Genomic DNA, 14368 nt, shown 5'->3' with positions numbered 1-14368 from the left:
ATTCGGCCAGTTCTTGTGTAACAATTTTTTTATTTGCATAGCTTCTTTGTGTGTGTGAATCCGGCCTAGTCTATGTAAGCAATTCTTCGGGTATTTAATATCCTGTAAGTAGTTATTTGACACCTGAGTTATATATACATGTGTGTGTGTGTGTGTGTATGTGTATATATATATATATATATATATATATATATATATATACATATATATATATATATACATGTGTGTGGGGGGGGGGCAGAGAGAGTAAAATAACCAAGTTGTCCCCTCTTCAAGCACATCTGCTTTCTCCATTATTTCAATCTAGTATGTAGTTGGTTTAGTTTTAGTATAGGTGCAAAGTACATATTAAAATTGGGAATTCTGGAAACATTACTTGTAAAACAAAGTCGGAAAATATATTACTATTATTTATTCACCATCGTTTATGTGTGTGTATGTGTGTGCACGCAATTGAAATTTACAGAAAAAGAAAAGATAGGTGTATGAGCAGCAAGCAGGTTTGACGCTCGGGTTAGTGAGAAAGTCTTTTACATTTCGAGCCTACGCTCTTCAGCAGAAAGGAATACGAGGAAATAAACAGAGGGAGAATAAAGAAAGAATTTGTGGATTTAGCAATCAATCATGGCGACTAATTATAAAGTAAGATTCATTTGAATTAGGTACTTAAATTTAGGCACCTCTTTAGGTCGGAATCATATACACACACAACAATGTTGGCACTCCGTCGATTACGACGTCGAGGGTTCCAGTTGATACAATCAACGGAACAGCCTGCTCGTGAAATTAACGTGCAAGTAGCTGAGCACTCCACAGACACGTGTACCCTTAACGTAGTTCTCGGGGATATTCAGCGTGACACAGTGTGTAACTAGGCTGACCCTTTGAATTACAGGCACAACAGAAACAGGAAGTAAGAGTGAGAGAAAGTTGTGGTGAAAGAGTACAGCAGGGTTCGCCACCATCCCCTGCCGGAGCCTCGTGGAGCTTTAGGTGTTTTCGCTCAATAAACACTCACAACGCCCGGTCTGGGAATCGAAACCGCGATCCACACACGCACAACAATATTATGTAAATATCAAACTTGATAGATAGGTACCAGCTGAATGATATCCTTGTAGTGTATGTAAACAATTAGACCCAGCTGAGTGGAGAAATCTGCTCTTGAGCTAGTCAAACATATACATTATATCAAATACAGGCATACCTCACCCTACGTCGTTAATTGGTTCCAGGAGACACTCCTTAAGTCAAAAAACTTGTCTCTGGGCTAAACCAGTAATAACCATTCCCAGTTCTGTACTTTATTTATGAATGCATTTTCAACATGGTTAAAAAACATTTTAAGCTTACAAACAAATAATTTTTTATTTTTAGAGTACAGTAGAAAAATGTAATCTAAATTTACGAATAAAATTTGGCGATGTTTACCATACATCACAGACGCTTTATTTATGAATGCAGTTTTCAATAAGACATGGTAAAATAAAAGCCATTTTTAAACTTAAAAAGCAAATTCAGTAATTATCATTATTTTGCAATAGTAAATAAAAACTAAATTACTTTAAATTTAACAATACGTACATACAATTTGGTGGTTTACATCGCTGATGTAGATGGCTGTGGATCGTCCCACATCAGCAGCTAACTGGTTATTTTTGTTGTTTGATGCGCTTAAAAAAACAGTTGAGAGTTCCTTGAACCATCTTTTCCTCAAAGATTACATTTATAGGGAGAAAAAGCTTCGTAATAAGCCACCATAATCTTGGAAAAGCGGGTGAGCATTTGGATCCATATCCTCGAACATAGAAAGCCTTATTTAGATATATTGAAATGCTTGCAGTATTTTCTTAATGGTAAACTGACGTGGTCCAGTCTCGACTTCTTTATTTTGCTGCTTGTGAAGCTCTTTCAACTCCTCATCCGTCAGGGGCTGCTTATCTTTTTCAAATTCTCCGCCTCCAAATCCATTTCTTTGCTCGTAGGCACCAACGTCTTGTTGATGGCAACATTATCAAACCCCTTAAAATCATTCGTGAATGTGGGTATAGCTTCTTCTGTACACCATTCGTAGCCGTCCTCTGTACACCATTCGTAGCCGTCCTCTGTACACCATTCCATACTGCTACTATGTTCCGTACATCCTTGTCGATATCGTAACTCTTCCAAAAGTCACGAGGTGTGATGGACTCATCAAGATCAGTTGCCGCTATTGCTTGCCGCAGCGTACTCTTCATATAGTAACGCTTAAAGATAGCAATTATTCCCTGATCTGTTGGCTGCGGAAGAGACGTGGTGTTCGGAGATATACGACGGTAATGTTGGGGTCAAAATCTACGATGTTTTTCAGGTGACTAGGAGCGTTATCTAAGATAAATAAAACCTTAAAAAGGAATCCCCTTCTTACAGTACTTCTCTGCTGTTGGGATAAAATGAAGGACCAATCTTCAAAAACAACAACAGTAACTCATGCTTTTGAATTAGCCATCCATATAACGGAGAGAGATGCCTTGGGTATGATCTTCAGGGCATGGGGGGTGCGCATGATACACAAGCAATGGCTTTAGCTTAAAATCTCCTGCACAATTACCTCCCAACATAATGGTCATATGTTCTTTTGAGACCTTGTCGCTTGGAATAGTTTTCTCCTCGGAAATGAATGAACCGAACCGTCTGGCAATTTTTTCCATTACAATCCAGTTTCGTCTACATTAATAATTTGTTCGGAAAGAAACCGCTTTTCTTCGATGATTTTCTTTAATACATTAGGAAATTCCGCTGCTGGTTGTTCGTCAGCTGATGCATTTTCACTTTACTTCTTAACGGAGTGATAACTTCTTCGCTACTTAAATCTCATGAACCATCCTTGACTTGCCTTGAACTCTACATCTTTCTCATCTCGATATTTTTTTCTTCAGGTCCTCAAACAAAGACAACGCTTTCTCTTGAATGATTTCTTGACAAATTGTAAGCACGTTGACGATTCAACTTAACAATTCAAAGAGAAAGACTTTCCATTTCTTCAAAGATTTTGCTTCTTTTCTTATTGATAAGAGTGTTCTTCATCCCTGGGGCTTCAGATTTGATATGTGCTAAAATCTTGTACTTATGTACAATCGTCGATACTGTTGTCCGACTCATCTCAAAAGATCGTGCAATTGCTACCAATTTTTCACGGTATTTCATCCCAGCCAGTTTATCTTCCAGTGTTATAGCATGGCGCTTAGCACTTTTACTATGCATTTTCTTAGGAGCCATGGAGGCAAATAATAAAATCACATATGAATGAGAAAGTAGCCGATAAACAGACGTAAACAAATCTGAATTCAAAACATTCATGAGAATCACGAGTGGCAACGATGCCTAACGGTAGATATTGGAACTACAGAGCAATACGAGCTCCGAAAGAGCGATAAATAAGACAACACAGCTGATTTCATGATTTCGTTCACTAAGCTACGCTACTTAATGGTGTGTATATTAACATTTACTGTACATATTTTAATGATTTTATTCTTATTTATTGTACAGTAACATGATTTTATGTGCTTTTAACGGTTTTCTAGTGATTTTACGATTCTAATATTTGTGACGGACAGACGTAAAGTCGAGCAAAATGACAACTTGATTTTTATTGTTCCATACACAATTTTTGAAAACCGACGTATAATCGAGAACGTTTTAAATCGAAACGTCTTAAGCCGAGGTATGCCTGTATTTCTATAATATTTACGAAGGGCAGATTCCACTCCACGGAACAAAGAATCGCTGTAAATGCTTTGCTTCGAAGATTTTAAACTTTGTTAAATAATTTTGAATGTCCCTTATTTTAAAGTTCGTGAATCCATCTGACGAAAACGATTTCGTTCCTAAGTTACAGGGACGTAAACACACCAGCATCGGTTGTCAAGCGATGTTGGGGAGACAAACACACACAACACCCAAAAACATATACATACATATATATATATATATATATATATATATATATATACACACACACACACACACGACGGGCTTCTTTCAGTTTCCGTCTACCACAAGGCTTCGGTCGGCCTGAGGCTATAGTAGAAAACACTTGCCCACGGAGCTACGCAGTAGGACTGAACCCGGAACCATGTGGCTGGTAAGCAAGCTATTTCCCACACAGCCACTCATGCGCCTATATATCATTATGTATACTTATATGCATATATCCTAATATATACATACAGTGGTTGGACAAAATAATAGTAGCACCATAGCATCATAACTTTCAAATATCTGTAAAACCGCCAAAAGCTTGTTTATTTTTATGTTTTTTGATTTATTGTTAGTGTTAATACGTTTTGCTAAAATTGCTGTTTCTTTTCAGATATACTCATGTAACTAAAATTCATGAAAATGACAGATCTATCGGACTTTCAAACAAGTCAAGTTGTTGGTACTCGTATGGCAGGCGCTAGCGTACCGAAAACAGCCGAAATGTTTGATGTATAAAGACGTACTGTCTCGAAAGTAATGACAGTCTTTAAGAAAGATGGAAATAACCTCCTCTAAAAAATACTCCGGAAGAAAATCAAAACTTTCGGATAGGGACCGTCGGACTCTTACGCGAATTGTTAGAAACGATCACAGATGTACAGCTCCAAAATTACTGCAGAGCTTAATGAACACCTCAAGAAACCAGTTTCCACGAAAACTGCTCGCTGGGAGCTGCACAAAGCCGGATTTCAGGGAAGGGCTGCAGTCAGTAAACAACTACTTCCAAAAATAAACGTTGCAAAGTGTTTTGAGTGGAGCAGAACCTACAGAATTGGTCCCTAGAGCAGTGGAAGAATGTTATTTTCTCGGACAAGTCATCCTTTACCTTATTTCCGACCACCGGCCGAGTATACGCGTGAAGACAGTCAAAAGAAGCATCTAACCTTGATTGCCTTCTTCCAACTGTTAAACATGGAGGATCTGTGATGACCTGGGGGTCTATATCTTGGAAATCCGCCGGTCCAATCGTTTCCCTTCATAGCAGAATTAATCTGATCAAATTCATCCTATGGTTGCGGAATTATATTCAGAAGGAAAAGCAATCTTTCAGGATGATAATGCACCTATTCACACAGCTAAAGTTGTTACTGAATGGCATGAGGAACATTATAGTGAAATTGAACATCTTATCTGGCCACCACAGTCCCCAGATCTCAATATTATTGAACATTTATGGTGCAATTTAGAGAAACAAGTAAGGCGTCGATATCCTGCACCATCGTCACAACAAAAACTGGAGACTCTTTTAATTGAAGAATGAACAAAAATTCCTTCGGAAACAAAACTTTGTACGAGTCCACACCTGGTAGAATTCATGCCGTAGTTACTGCCAAAGGCGGTTCTACTCCCTATTAAAATAAATTTGTTTGAAATTTTAAAATATTTCTATTATTTTGTCCAACCCCTGTACATATGTATGTATATCTTATATGCATATATCATATATACATATATCTATATATGTAAATATCATATGATCGTTATGTTAGATAATAGTCATATCCTCTTATAACCATCCGAAACTGCGAAGATGATCTGGAACTCGACTGAGGAAAGAAAACTCCGAATGACCCATCCTTGTATTTCCTCGTCCCTTTTTGTATCATGTCTGAATGTCTTGTTGTCACCCGTTGCGTTCTTGTTCCATTTTTTGTATTCGTGCGTGCGTGCGTGCGTATATATATATATATATATAGCAATATTAAATTGTTGAGCGAGAAGTAAACAGTAGTAGCGCGGATCCGTGAAATATATTTGCTACCTAAACGTGGCGGACCCCTACGGGACGATGCTGCTGATGTTTATAGCCCCAGGAAGACATCTCCTCCAGCTGGCTAATGACACACTGTTCGTTAAGTATTTTCCGAAGGGGAAAATCATCGTTCTCATCTCTGGCCTTACGTGATACACACAGACCGTCGGCCCGAGGCTATGGTAGAAGACACTTACCCAAGGTTCCACACAGTGGAACTGAACACGGGCCCATGTGGTTGAGCTACAAGCTTCTTGCCACACAGTCACACTAAAGTTTGTAAATATGGAAAGTACGTACTCTGTTAAAAAGTACTGAGTAATCCTTTCGTTTTCTGTTGAATTATTTTCATAGGTAACTTCACACAGAAATAAATATTTCCACACACACACACACACACACACACACACACGACTGAGACAGGGAGAACACAGAGATGGTGTACACAAATATATGTGGTAGGTGTCTCACATACGTAATATTGATTTCAAATTTTGGTACAAGGCCAGCAATTTATGGGGAGAAGATAAGTTGATTACATCGACCTCAATGATCGGTACTTAATTCATCGACCCCGAAAGGATGAAAGGCAAAGTCTAGCCTAGCAGAATTTTAACTCTGAACGTAAAGACGGACGACATACCGCTAAGCACTTTGTTCGCTGTCCTAATGATTCTTCTAACTTGTCGCCTTTCACGTACGTAATATTAAGATGTCTAAATACTTCGATAAACTCTGACTATCCACAATAGAAAAAAAAATAAGGGAGAGAATTCCGTTAAAATCAGTTGACTGGAATTTTTGGACATTATAGGAAATAAAAGAATAAAGCAAATATGTTCCCGTCTTATTTGGCCTCCTCAGTGGAGAAAATTTTATTCTACTGGCAAGATTCCTCAACATCATGTGTGGGTGTGTGGGTGTCCAAACAATTATTTCTGCTATCGGTACAAGACCTGAAAGTTTGTTGAAGGGCGATAGTCGATTAGATCGACTTCAGTACGCAACTGGTACTTAATTTATCGACCCCGAAAGGATGAAAGGCAAAGTCGACCTCGGCGGAATTTGAACTCAGAACGTAGTGGCAGATGAAATACCTTTAAGCATTTCGTCTGGCGTGCTAATGATTCTGCCATCTCGCCGCCTTACTGTAATCTAAATAATAAGACAAAGAAATACTTTCGCACATCTTTTAATGATCAGTTACAACTGTTTCTGTGCCAAGTCTGCTTTCAACACCAGGCGTGGCTGTGTGGTAAGTAGCTTGCTTACCAACCACACGATTCCGGGTTCAGTCTCACTGCGTAGCACCTTGGGCAAGTGTCTTCTACTAAAGCCTCGGGCCGACCAAAGCCATTTGAGTCGATTTGGTAGACGGAAACTGAAAGAAGCCAGTCGTGTATATATATATATATATATATATATATATATATATATATATATATATATATGTATGTATGTATGTGTGTGTGTGTGTGCGTGTGCGTGTGCGTGTGCGTCCAAGATCGCTGACAACCGATGGTGGTGTGTTTACGTCCCCGTAACTTTGCCGTTCGGTAAAAGGACCCGATAGAATAAGTACTAGGCTTACAAAAGAATAAGTCCTGGGGTTGATTTGCTCGACTAAAAGCGGTGCTCCAGCATGGCCGCAGTCAAATAACCGAAGCAACTAAAAGAGAATAGAAGAGGGTGTTCAAAAAGTCTCTCCGCAGTAACTATTCTATTGCAGAATAAATATTTATAAGATGGTATAAGACTACAAAAGAATATATTAGACTTTATAAGATTTTAAAAATCTTTATAAGAGGTGTAGAAAGTGTCGTCCTTCATTTTCAATATAAGAGTTGACTCTTCTACACATGTTTTGAAATATTGGGGTGTCTGACTCAGTATGGACCGTGTGAAGGTTATGCTTGTGTATTTTACCTCATTAATGGTTTTAGGGGCGATTCTTGTACACAAAACCTTTACTTGCTCCCCAGTAAAAAAAAAAAAGTCGGTTTTAAATCAGGTGATCTTGGAGATCAAAGTCCATTTGAAAGAATCCGTTCGCCGAAAAATTCACTGCGGAGAGATGTTTTGAATAGCCTGTATTAAACATTAGAGAAACACTTGCATCAAACTGCTCTCTTGCATTGTGTACCAAACACGCTTCATATATACTTAGGTACATTCCTTCATGTCAGAAGAATGAGAAAGCAGTGCTCAAGGCATGTTGACGTGGGTGGAAGAAAAAAAACTGTTTTTGTATCTTTTACATGACTCAGTCGTTAGACTGCTGTCATGCTGGAGCACTGCTTCGAATCTTAGTCGAACGAATTGATTTCAGTACCTTTACTTTAAGCCCTGTACTTATTTTATCGACTCCACTTTGTCGAACCACAATGTTAAAGCGACGTAAACACACCAACGCTGGCGGAAAACAAAGACGCATTATGTGTGTGTGTGTGTGTGTGTGTGTGTGTGTGTGTGTGTGTGTGTGTGTGTGTGTGTGTGTGTGTGTGTGTGTGTGTGTGTGTGTGTGTGTGTGTGTGTGTGTGTGTGTGTGTGTGTGTGTGTGTGTGTGTGTGTGTGTTTTCCAGAATAACCATCCGAAATTGCAAGGATAATCTGGATCTCGACTGAAGAAAGAAAACTCCGAATGACCTGTCCGTGTTTTCTTTGTATCGTCCATCTGGATATTTTGCGTTCTTGTCCCATTCTGTATTATGTGTATATACATACATACATACATACATACATACATATATATATATATATATATATATATCCACGACGAGGTTCTTTCAGTTTCCGTCTAGCAAATCCACTCATAAGATTTTGTTCGGCTCGAGGCTATAACGGAAGACACTCGCCCAAGATATCGCACAACAGAGCTGAACCCGGAACCATGTGGTTGGGGAACAAACCTCTAACAACACAGCCACCACGCCAATATAAATGCGCGTGCGTACGTGTGTAGAATTAAGGATTGTGGTGACACTGGATATCGTTATGTCTAAGTGAAAGTGCTTCAAGAAGAGTTTTTTTCTGCATATTAATGAAGAACACGACAGGTTCTCGCGGATCTAATATGGCGTTATATATCTTTTAACGTTTTTTGTTTGTTTGTTTGTTTTTTGTGTTACTTGTTTCAGTCATTAGACTGCGGCCATGCTGGGGGGCATCGCCTTGAAGAATTTTTAGTAGCATGAATCGATCCTAGTACTCACTGGATACTGAGATTAATGCAAGCTTTTAGAAAAAGTTCCTGGATTGTTTTGCAGTTCAAATCACGCGAAAGACGTAATACCTATTAGGGTCATAGACCGTCAGGTAGGCATAGAGACAGACAATCAGACAGGGAAGTTGTGAGATAAACAATGGACAAGACGGGCAGGCATACAGGTAGTCAGTGAGACAGACAGGCAGCTAGAAAGAGCACGACAGAACGACAGACGATATGGAAAATGGCTGTTTAGTACTCATAATGATAATGCAGAGAGAGAGAGATACATATACATACATACATACATACAAGGGAGGGTTGAAAGATTTCCGTCTTTAAGGATGTCGCGAAAGGCCTGGTTCTGGGCCCAACCTTCCGAGTTCTTTTACAGGTTAGAGAAAAACTGAAGGACCGCTGCAATAAATGTGCAAATCTGAGAAGGGAATATGTTCAATAAAATGATTAATTAATTGATCAACCTGTATTTTCTTTTACCCAAAGCCGGGAACTTTTCAGCACCGCCTTGTAGGTAGGTAGACAGACAGGTAGGTAGAGAGATAGACAGGTGGAGAGGGACAGGTAGGTAGACAGGGATAGATACATGCATAAATACATAGATAGACAGATACATGCAGAGATAGATACATACAGATAGATATACGCATGCATAGATAAACAGATATGGATAGATAGATAGATACATTTCTTTTATTAGCCATACATGCATAGATAGATAGATAGAGGCATACATACATGCATAGATAGATAGATAGAGGCATACATACATGCATAGATAGATAGATAGAGGCATACATACATGCATAGATAGATAGATAGTGGCATACATACATGCATAGATAGATAGATAGAGGCATACATACATGCATAGATAGATAGATAGAGGCATACATACATGCATAGATAGATAGATAGAGGCATACATACATGCATAGATAGATAGATAGAGGCATACATACATGCATAGATAGATAGAGGCATACATACATGCATAGATAGATAGAGGCATACATACATGCATAGATAGATAGAGGCATACATACATGCATAGATAGATAGAGGCATACATACATGCATAGATAGATAGAGGCATACATACATGCATAGATAGATAGAGGCATACATACATGCATAGATAGATAGAGGCATACATACATGCATAGATAGATAGAGGCATACATACATGCATAGATAGATAGAGGCATACATACATGCATAGATAGATAGAGGCATACATACATGCATAGATAGATAGAGGCATACATACATGCATTGATACATAGAGGCATACATACATGCATTGATACATAGAGGCATACATACATGCATAGATAGATAGAGGCATACATACATGCATAGATAGATAGAGGCATACATACATGCATTGATACATAGAGGCAGACATACATGCATTGATACATAGAGGCATACATACATGCATTGATACATAGAGGCATACATACATGCATTGATACATAGAGGCATACATACATGCATTGATACATAGAGGCATACATACATGCATTGATACATAGAGGCATACATACATGCATTGATACATAGAGGCATACATACATGCATTGATACATAGAGGCATACATACATGCATTGATACATAGAGGCATACATACATGCATAGATACATAGAGGCATACATACATGCATAGATAGATAGAGGCATACATACATGCATAGATAGATAGAGGCATACATACATGCATAGATAGACAGAGGCATACATACATGCATTGATACATAGAGGCATACATACATGCATTGATACATAGAGGCATACATACATGCATTGATACATAGAGGCATACATACATGCATTGATACATAGAGGCATACATACATGCATTGATACATAGAGGCATACATACATGCATAGATAGATAGAGGCATACATACATGCATAGATAGATAGATAGATAGATAGATAGATAGATAGATAGATAGGGATCTGATTCGTCAAGTAAGTTCTGTACTGAGAAACAAGTCAATGTTCTGTAAATATGTTGTCTCGTAAAGTTTAAAACCGACTTTCATTATCGTCGTAATTGTTTATACTCGCACTACAACGGCCTTCCGTAAAGGTAAAAACATCATCTTTGACATTAATGTGTAATTAAGAGACAACAAAACATGTCTTATGAAAGGTAATAAGTTACAAAGTTTCGTGCAAGGATAGCGAGATGTATATAAAGTTAAAAATATTGTGCTCGGTGTTCATACTTGCTTGACAAGAGATTCCAATATCGGAAATTTTGGTAAAGAATATATGTACAATAGTAACGTAGCCACTTCTCTCGATATAACTTTATCACGACGCTGTCAGCTGAATAATATCAGCTAAACGTCATATGGTGACGAGTGTGAGAGGCAGAGGGAGAGTGTGAGAGGCAGAGGGAGAGCGTGAGAGAGAGAAATGAGAGAAAGAGGGGAGAAAAGAAGGGGAGTGTTGGTGAAAAGGTATGAGAAACGGCTGGGGAGAGAGGTGAGAGGGTGAAGAGACAAGCATAGAGAGTTGGTAGGGAAAGAGCAGCGGCAGAGACTGTGGTGGTGGTGGAGATAAGGCAGAAACGATGAGAGAGATATGTGTTAATGTGAACAGGAGGTGCTGGTTGTGGGGAGAGGAGCAATAGGAATGAAAGCAAGGTTCAAAGAAACAACAAGCATGAGAAAGAAAGAGAGGGAGGGGAAGGCATAAAAAGAAGAGCATACCGATGTATTTGATGGTGGTGGTGGTGTTGAAAGAACTGCTTGACAAAACGGTGGGAGGAGTTGTTTATATACATGTACGAATATGTACAGATATGTATGTATTTACAGGACATGCACAAAGTTTTTAAACTTCAAAAATTTATGACGAAAATCTTACGAGGGGGTGGGGCTGAAAAGTTCCTAGCTTTAAGGGTGTCGCGAAAGGCCTGGCTGGAGGGCCCAAACTTTCGAGTTCTTTTACAGGGCTTAGAAAAACTGAAGGACTGTTATAAATAAGTGTGTGAATCTGTGAGGGGAATATGTTGAATAAAATCGTAATTAGCTGATCCTCCGGTATTTTCTATTATCCAAAGCCAGGAAATTTTCAGCACACTTCGCATATATGTATATAGGGGTGGCTGTGTGGTAAGTAGCTTACTTAACAACTACATGGTTCTGGGTTCATTCCCACTGCGTAGCACCTTGAGCAAGTGTCTTCTACTATAGTCATCGGGCCGACCAAAACCTTGTGAGTGGATTTAGTAAACGGAAAACTGAAATAAGCCCGTCGTATATGTGTGTGTGTGTGTGTGTGTGTGTGTGTGTGTGTGTGTGTGTGTGTCTAACATCGCTTGACAACCGATGCTGGTGTGTTTACGTCCTCGTAACTTAGCGGTTCAGCAAAAAAGACGGATAGAATAAGTACTAGGCTTCCAAAGAATAAGTCCTGGGGTCGATTTGCTCGACTAAAGGCGGTGCTCCAGCATGGCTACAGCCAAATGACTGAAACAAGTAAAAGACTAAAGAGTATATATATATATATATATATATGCATATATCCATACACATATGTACGTACCTACATATATATGTATATATACATGCATATATGGGTACAGGACATCAAAAAAACGTTGAACAAAATGAGAAACGAAAACATAGAAAACGCACTTCTTTTCGAACAACGAAAAAAAAACAGAGAAACGAGACATGCAACATAAAGAGTATACCCCTTCGTCAGTTGTCCCTGTTTCATCGACTCCGCGAGACAAGAACGCAAAACATCCAGACAGTTCGGTGATACAAGAAAGGGACAACAAAACATCCAGATAGACGATACAAAGAAAACAAGGACATGTCATTCGGAGTTTTCTTTCATCATCCAATTTGCAATTTCGGCTGGTTATACTCGATATTGCTCCAATCTGGCCAGCCCCAAGGAAAAACTAAGCTAAGAGGATTAGATTCCTTGGAAGAAAGCAGCGAATGTATACGAAAACAGGTCAGACAAAAAAACGAACAATGTTACACAAATACAATAAGAATAATAACAGGACATAACAACAGGTGTCCTTCGACTAAGGACGAATTAAATTAAGCTGGCGTGTGTGGAAATAAAGCTTTACAGCAGGGATACAAGATTTCACAAGCACAGGGAGGAATAACGATGTTGCACGCACAACGGCCAGCCAAGAAAGAAAGATCAAGCTTGGCCTAACGCCGGTCACGTGGGAAGAGAAGAGAGAGAGATATATATAGAGGCAAAGGGACAAAAGAATTAAGGTGGGCGAGAAAAAATGACAGGGACACAGTGAAGTGAAAAATGGAGGGAAAGTGAACAAGAAAAGAAGGCTATATTTTTAAATAAGCTGAAAGCTTATAACGATCACCGTGGAATGACTAAGGAAATTAGTCTAATAAAGGGGCATATAAGCCCTTGACAGAAAAAAAAGGCTTTCCTAGCCTTTTTTCTGTCGAGGGCTTATATACCCCTTTATTAGACTTTTTCCTTAGTCATTACACAGTGATCGTTATAAGCTTTAAGCTTATATAAAATACCATTATTATTTACATTATTTACATTTGACGAATATTTGTTCTCACATTGTTAACACAACGTTTCGCCTGATATAACCTCCGGCCTTCATAATTCCTCATCTCTTAAATATGGAACTGTATTGCCATTATTATTGTTTACAGGATTGTAAATCACAGCGCCGTAATAGAAAAAAAAAACATTCGCACCGAAAGCATATATGTAATAAATGAAAAAATTCATAATAAATAAACGCCAGATTAAAAAACATATGGATTCAACCGGACGCTGAGGGTCCTTAATTCTTCATCAGTTGACAACGGACAACATAGTTGGTCGTCCTACCATTCCATAGTTGACCCTGACAGACTTCAGCCACATCCCTGCTGTATTCTTGCGATAATCTTTTCTTTGTAAAATTACGTTTCATTTGATGACTACGGTCTTTTGTAATGGAGTAATGTTCTCATTCTTCTATTAAAAATATGCAAAAGAAACAGCTGTAATGAGCTGACAATTATCCATCGTCTGCTATTATTCATTTGAAAATACACCAAGGGAATTTACGACTTGTCGGACACCCTAGAGTATACCAACAACGTACAATTCAAAGTAACGCATGACTTGGACCATTTCCTTACGCACTAAATACTCATAGGGTTGGTTTCTCTGCGTACACAACCGAAATATCCTGATATTTTGACTTACCAACCATAGGCCAAAACCACGAAGATTATCCAGCCCTGCCTGGTGCATACCTTTTCAAGTACCTGATTCCATCCGAGTCCGCATTTCACTATACGTTTATGTGCGTGTGTGTGTATACAGCTGTCACTAAAGCGATGAA

General features: G+C 38.7%; 1 protein-coding gene across 6 annotated transcripts in view; it reads right to left on the bottom strand.

The window, feature by feature from the left end:
- The window catches only part of LOC106875703 (N-acetylglucosamine transporter UNC93A), a 70807-nt gene that overhangs the window by 31454 nt on the left and 24985 nt on the right, over nucleotides 1-14368 (bottom strand). The window contains exon 1 of one of the 6 annotated variants that reach the window (XM_089353446.1): nucleotides 11238-11473. The exons of 2 other annotated variants lie outside the window; for them this stretch is intronic. The gene's annotated coding sequence lies outside the window, so the exon portion shown is untranslated. Of the gene's footprint in view, nucleotides 1-11237; nucleotides 11474-14368 lie in introns of those variants that run through there. 3 more of the 6 variants (XM_089353449.1, XM_089353447.1, XM_089353450.1) reach the window with 3 other exon arrangements.

This window comes from Octopus bimaculoides, chromosome 6 (genome assembly GCF_046866305.1).
Source record: "Octopus bimaculoides isolate indiv1 chromosome 6, ASM4686630v1, whole genome shotgun sequence".
NCBI classification, from domain to species: domain Eukaryota; kingdom Metazoa; phylum Mollusca; class Cephalopoda; order Octopoda; family Octopodidae; genus Octopus; species Octopus bimaculoides.
Note: the sequence above shows the minus strand (reverse complement) of the source record. Positions and strands in the feature narration are given on the sequence as shown.